Raw genomic sequence first — 7,221 nt, 5'->3', positions numbered from 1 at the left:
GACATTATATATATATGTATATATATAGGGAGGGAGAGAGAGAGAGAGAGAGAGAGAGAGAGCGAGAGAGAGAGGGAGGGAGGGAGGGAGGGAGGGAGGGAGGAGGGAGGGCGGGAGGGAGGGAGCTCGAGCGTATAGCTAGACATTTCTCCTCCTCTCCTCTCTCCGACTCGTTCTCCTCTCTCGTCTTTCTTCTTCTCGAGAGAGAGAGAGAGAGAAATTAAAGAGCATCGAAACCTAAACGCCAAGTGTGACGGACAGTGCGATCACCATATGCCCTCCTTCGGGGGCATAAAAAGGCATAAGATATTCAGTTTTTTTATTAATTTATTTGCTGTATTTTCGACAAACAACAATTGAAATTATCGACGGTTAAGAAAGATAATTACTAGATCGCTAGTAACTGTAACAACTGTTAACAAAGTTAGAAAAGATAATATATGTAACACATATGGAAAGAAACTGTTAAAAAGTTCATAGAGATAATATACATTGTTTTCAACTCCCACAGGGTTGCTTTCCAGAAATGTTCATTCGAAAAATATTGTTTTTATTTATTTTTATGTTTTCCTATTGTTACAGCCCACCTCAAATGATGGCATACAAATAAAATTAATATTATATCGCGTTTCACAATTTCCACCTGCAGCAAGATGAAACAAAACCTACCCCACGTGCTTAAGCATCCGGTCGTCAGAGATGAATGATTTTATCGTGAGCGTCCACAGAATAGTGTGAAATAATAACATGTTCAATTTTAAATCTATATAAATCTATATAAGTGGCACACTACAGTTTTTTTAGTCTCGGCCAATCGCGTACACAAGCAGGAGCGAACCAATGTCTGGAAACTGGTCACCTCGCAAATCTGAAAATAAACCAAGCACATTGCCAGAATGGTTGAGGCTGTGCCTTCTGAAAAATCAGTAACATTGAAATCAAATGAGTTGGGGCAAACTGTTTTAGTATTGATTATTTCAAATCAAAACATCAGAATTATGTGTGTTTCCGAGCCTTTTTAAGCCAGTTTCAACAACAAACTGCCACTTTCCTGCAGAAGCAAGGTGCCTGGAAACCATGTTTTTACATTGGTAACTTACCAAGTACTAAACAGCAATGGAGAAAATTGGGGGTCAAAGGATTAGATTTTTTGTAATAGTTCAATGTCCGTACGCCCTTTCAAATTTCCAACAGAAATACTGACCGGAGCCAGCATTACACCTGTTTTCGAATTGCATTAATTCTACTTCCTGTATGCAGCTATAGTTAAAATACCAATGTTTTGGTAACTTACAAACATCCAAGAAACATCACCACAACTCAAACCTGACATTCATTATTATTAAGACACTCAAAATGGTGCTTACTTGAGCAATGTTCTCTTTATTTAGAAATTTGACCGGGGCCAATTCGCATTGGTGGCTAAAAAGTGTGGTGTTCAGCCTTAAGGGCCAGCAAAGTCTTAGAACTGCAAAATATGGACTTGTTTTCTTGAAATTTGGACAAAAACAAGCAAATATAATACATTTTTGACCAAGTCTGAAGGCTTGTTTGTTATTCATAAAGCGTTTAATCCGACCCCTGTTTTCCCTTTTTTTCTATGCCATTTTCAGGGTCATTGTAGAAGTCATGGTAGTGAAAAGCTACCTCACAGAAACATATTGCAACAATTAAATGAAGTCTTAATCACATTGAGATGACAAATGGTAGTGCAGGTGACTTGGTCAGCCTTTAAATCATAACTTTATCAAAGAAACAACACAAAAACACGCAGTTTTGGGCCAATAAATACTTGGCGTTGCTTAGATTTTTACAGCTCTCACAACAAATGCACATGTTTTTGCTTAAAGTAATAAAAATATAAATAAATTGCATGCTTAGCATGATCTTGAAAGGCAAGTTAAGCATTTGTACCTTTAATCTGTTGTAAAAACACACCATTTAAGGCCCCTGTGAAGTAATCCCTTAAACAGGCCCATGCAAGGGAGATAACCCAATCATAGCATAAATAATTGGGGCTGACATATTGAGGACATACCCCTGATATGACACTAATGATTGCCTAAAAATTGACATCTGAGATAAATATTAATCCATATTTCTTGGAAACAGAAAAAGTAAAACTTCTAGTAAGCTCAGATCATTGTTAAAAGGCATACAACAATGTGTGGCACTTGCAAGAGTCACTTCTTCACAATAACTTTTTATTTGCTTATAAATTTCATCAGTTGAATTGCGCACAATGGCGAAAAGTAAGTTATGGCGCAGTTATAGATTAAACAAAGCACGCAGGACATTTCGGTATAGACCAGGAAACACATTCCGACAAACATGCCAACATTTACCTAGCCCACTGAAGATGTCGTTTTACCTTCAGTAACTGCAACGGAGTGTCTTTCCGCTGACAAGGCTGTTGACGTATTTTAGTTCTTCTCCAGGGACTATCTTGCCTTACAAGCAAACGACTAAAACCTGAAATAAATGACATTCCACACTGATTTCAATGCGAAAGCATGCACAATGTTAACATGGAAACAATGTTAACAAGATTGTTACCAGGCCATAGGTCCTTAACCGTACTAAATTCTGCCCAAACGGCCATTTTGAATCATTGTTTTGATTGGATTCTTATATTGTTTGCTATAATTTTTGACATTATATGAATATAAAGCCCTTCTTCACCACAGAGTAGTAAGTTGTCCATACCGGCTACAAATTGAACACATTCTTCATACAGAACTGTTTGAGAATTGCAGAAACCAGTAAACATGATTCCGAATTACCTCCCTTGATTTACGAACAGTATTGGTCATACAATAGTGTTATGGGCAAACACTCTGTTAAAAAACAAAACCTTAGGAATATATAATTAAGCAAAAGCATGTTTCATGGGTGTTTGATCATTTTGGAAATTTGTCGTTTTACCTTAAAGGGATCTTTTCACGCTTTGGTAAATTGACAAAATTGAAAAAAGTTGTTTCAGATTCGTAAGTTTTCGTTTTAGTTATGATATTTGTGAGGAAACAGTAATACTGAACATTAACCATGCCCTAATATAGCCATTATATGCATCTTTTGATGATTTTAAAACCTAAAAATTATAAAGCGTTGCAACGCGAAACGATTGAATAATTTGGAGAGTTCTATTTTTGTCGTTAAATTTTGTGAAACTACAAAGATTGCTTATATAAGGTATAAAATACGTCACGAATGTATACTCGGCGGAATAGCTCAGTAGGCTAGAGCGTTTTTACTTCAGGACTCTGGCAGGACTCCAGGGGTCACTGGTTCGAAACCTGCTCCGGGCAATGTTCTTTTCCTTTTTTAAATTTTTTTCTTGATTTTTTACTGGAGCTTTTACGATCCAATGTTTACATTTATCAATATAAAGCATTTAATGAATAAGTTAAAAAATGCCAAAATCTGTGAAAAGGCCCCTTTAAGGTGGCACACTACAGTTTTTTTAGTCTCGGCCAATCGCGTACACAAGCAGGAGCGAACCAATGTCTGGAAACTGGTCACCTCGCAAATCTGAAAATAAACCAAGCACATTGCCAGAATGGTTGAGGCTGTGCCTTCTGAAAAATCAGTAACATTCAAATCAAATGAGTTGGGGCAAAATGTTTTAGTATTGATTATTTCAAATCAAAACATCAGAATAATGTGTGTTTCCGAGCCTTTTTAAGCCAGTTTCAACAACAAACTGCCACTTTCCTGCAGAAGCAAGGTGCCTGGAAACCATGTTTTTACATTGGTAACTTACCAAGTACTAAACAGCAATGGAGAAAATTGGGGGTCAAAGGATTAGATTTTTTGTAATAGTTCAATGTCCGTACGCCCTTTCAAATTTCCAACAGAAATACTGACCGGAGCCAGCATTACACCTGTTTTCGAATTGCATTAATTCTACTTCCTGTATGCAGCTATAGTTAAAATACCAATGTTTTGGTAACTTACAAACATCCAAGAAACATCACCACAACTCAAACCTGACATTCATTATTATTACGACACTCAAAATGGTGCTTACTTGAGCAATGTTCTCTTTATTTAGAAATTTGACCGGGGCCAATTCGCATTGGTGGCTAAAAAGTGTGGTGTTCAGCCTTAAGGGCCAGCAAAGTCTTAGAACTGCAAAATATGGACTTGTTTTCTTGAAATTTGGACAAAAACAAGCAAATATAATACATTTTTGACCAAGTCTGAAGGCTTGTTTGTTATTCATAAAGCGTTTAATCCGACCCCTGTTTTCCCTTTTTTTCTATGCCATTTTCAGGGTCATTGTAGAAGTCATGGTAGTGAAAAGCTACCTCACAGAAACATATTGCAACAATTAAATGAAGTCTTAATCACATTGAGATGACAAATGGTAGTGCAGGTGACTTGGTCAGCCTTTAAATCATAACTTTATCAAAGAAACAACACAAAAACACGCAGTTTTGGGCCAATAAATACTTGGCGTTGCTTAGATTTTTACAGCTCTCACAACAAATGCACATGTTTTTGCTTAAAGTAATAAAAATATAAATAAATTGCATGCTTAGCATGATCTTGAAAGGCAAGTTAAGCATTTGTACCTTTAATCTGTTGTAAAAACACACCATTTAAGGCCCCTGTGAAGTAATCCCTTAAACAGGCCCATGCAAGGGAGATAACCCAATCACAGCATAAATAATTGGGGCTGACATATTGAGGACATACCCCTGATATGACACTAATGATTGCCTAAAAATTGACATCTGAGATAAATATTAATCCATATTTCTTGGAAACAGAAAAAGTAAAACTTCTAGTAAGCTCAGATCATTGTTAAAAGGCATACAACAATGTGTGGCACTTGCAAGAGTCACTTCTTCACAATAACTTTTTATTTGCTTATAAATATCATCAGTTGAATTGCGCACAATGGCGAAAAGTAAGTTATGGCGCAGTTATAGATTAAACAAAGCACGCAGGACATTTCGGTATAGACCAGGAAACACATTCCGACAAACATGCCAACATTTACCTAGCCCACTGAAGATGTCGTTTTACCTTCAGTAACTGCAACGGAGTGTCTTTCCGCTGACAAGGCTGTTGACGTATTTTAGTTCTTCTCCAGGGACTATCTTGCCTTACAAGCAAACGACTAAAACCTGAAATAAATGACATTCCACACTGATTTCAATGCGAAAGCATGCACAATGTTAACATGGAAACAATGTTAACAAGATTGTTACCAGGCCATAGGTCCTTAACCGTACTAAATTCTGCCCAAACGGCCATTTTGAATCATTGTTTTGATTGGATTCTTATATTGTTTGCTATAATTTTTGACATTATATGAATATAAAGCCCTTCTTCACCACAGAGTAGTAAGTTGTCCATACCGGCTACAAATTGAACACATTCTTCATACAGAACTGTTTGAGAATTGCAGAAACCAGTAAACATGATTCTGAATTACCTCCCTTGATTTACGAACAGTATTGGTCATATAATAGTGTTATGGGCAAACACTCTGTTAAAAAACAAAACCTTAGGAATATATAATTAAGCAAAAGCATGTTTCATGGGTGTTTGATCATTTTGGAAATTTGTCGTTTTACCTTAAGGTGGCACACTACAGTTTTTTTAGTCTCGGCCAATCGCGTACACAAGCAGGAGCGAACCAATGTCTGGAAACTGGTCACCTCGCAAATCTGAAAATAAACCAAGCACATTGCCAGAATGGTTGAGGCTGTGCCTTCTGAAAAATCAGTAACATTGAAATCAAATGAGTTGGGGCAAACTGTTTTAGTATTGATTATTTCAAATCAAAACATCAGAATTATGTGTGTTTCCGAGCCTTTTTAAGCCAGTTTCAACAACAAACTGCCACTTTCCTGCAGAAGCAAGGTGCCTGGAAACCATGTTTTTACATTGGTAACTTACCAAGTACTAAACAGCAATGGAGAAAATTGGGGGTCAAAGGATTAGATTTTTTGTAATAGTTCAATGTCCGTACGCCCTTTCAAATTTCCAACAGAAATACTGACCGGAGCCAGCATTACACCTGTTTTCGAATTGCATTAATTCTACTTCCTGTATGCAGCTATAGTTAAAATACCAATGTTTTGGTAACTTACAAACATCCAAGAAACATCACCACAACTCAAACCTGACATTCATTATTATTAAGACACTCAAAATGGTGCTTACTTGAGCAATGTTCTCTTTATTTAGAAATTTGACCGGGGCCAATTCGCATTGGTGGCTAAAAAGTGTGGTGTGCAGCCATAATTACTCACACTTGAGAAATTCGTGTTTGAAAAATTCTTGTTTTAATATTATTGCGTTTGAAAAGTATTCACTTGTTGATGTAGCACACCAAATTTACATGATTCTTTAATTTCAATTGCAATACAAATGTAAAGCACAATCTATACGCGTCAGGGTTTTCCACAGGTGACTCCTAAGACAATTATATATGAAATGTGTTAACTAATATCATGCAATATTTTAAAGTACATGAAAACATCAAAAAAGTCGATACAATGCGAATGACAATCATTTTCTTTGTTCCAATGGGAATACTTTATCAAGTCATATCTACGTCTTAAAGTGCACTCTTAGCGCATGCTCATTCGCACAAATTTTAAAGATGTTGTGAACTCTGTGATCTTGAACCAGATAATTCCTCTCCTATCAGGCACGGAATCTTCCTTGAAGTATTTACCGTTAAGATGTGCGCTGCGACAGTAATCAAACCACCAACCTCCCCCATAGTAGCATGCACAACAATTATTGCTGCCTTGATCATTATCTCTATCGAAAGTTGAAAACGACCGTCCGTTATGAAGACCACCAGTATAATGAACACCAAAACATTCCGTTAATAAACAGTCCCCTGCGTCCCCAGTGTATCCGAACAGATTGAGCTTATAATTCTCAGACACTGACGATATATTGAACTCAGAATATAGCGCATATCGCTTTGTTCCATTGAACATCTCCATATCAATCCTCAGCTGTCTCGGTTTGTCCTTAGTGAGCTTGTGGATATGCTCATTGCCAAGCCAGAATTCACCACTCAAGTTACCGAAGCCAGCTTTGTAATCTGCCCAAGTACGATTCAAATCTACAGACCCGTCTTGTCTCCTATGTATAACTATCCATCCCTTGTTCGTGGAGTCCAAATAGCAATAAACGTTCATGCCGTCTATGTAAGCATCCGGATATATTGTATATTCACTACTCTTA

General features: G+C 37.0%; 1 long non-coding RNA gene across 1 annotated transcript; it reads right to left on the bottom strand.

Annotated features, from left to right (window-relative positions):
* Positions 1–774: 774 nt before the first annotated feature.
* On the bottom strand, positions 775–6,028 carry LOC127847617 (uncharacterized). The gene is made up of 5 exons (XR_008034078.1): positions 5,914–6,028; positions 5,589–5,681; positions 5,035–5,135; positions 2,372–2,472; positions 775–868 (listed from the first exon to the last, which is right to left on the bottom strand). It is a non-coding gene; the product is annotated as an uncharacterized LOC127847617 (long non-coding RNA).
* Positions 6,029–7,221: the final 1,193 nt, after the last annotated feature.

Source organism: Dreissena polymorpha, chromosome 10 (assembly GCF_020536995.1).
Source record: "Dreissena polymorpha isolate Duluth1 chromosome 10, UMN_Dpol_1.0, whole genome shotgun sequence".
Taxonomy (NCBI): Eukaryota; Metazoa; Mollusca; class Bivalvia; order Myida; family Dreissenidae; genus Dreissena; species Dreissena polymorpha.
The sequence above is the reverse complement of the archived record's forward strand: the minus strand, read 5'-3'. Positions and strand labels throughout refer to the sequence as shown.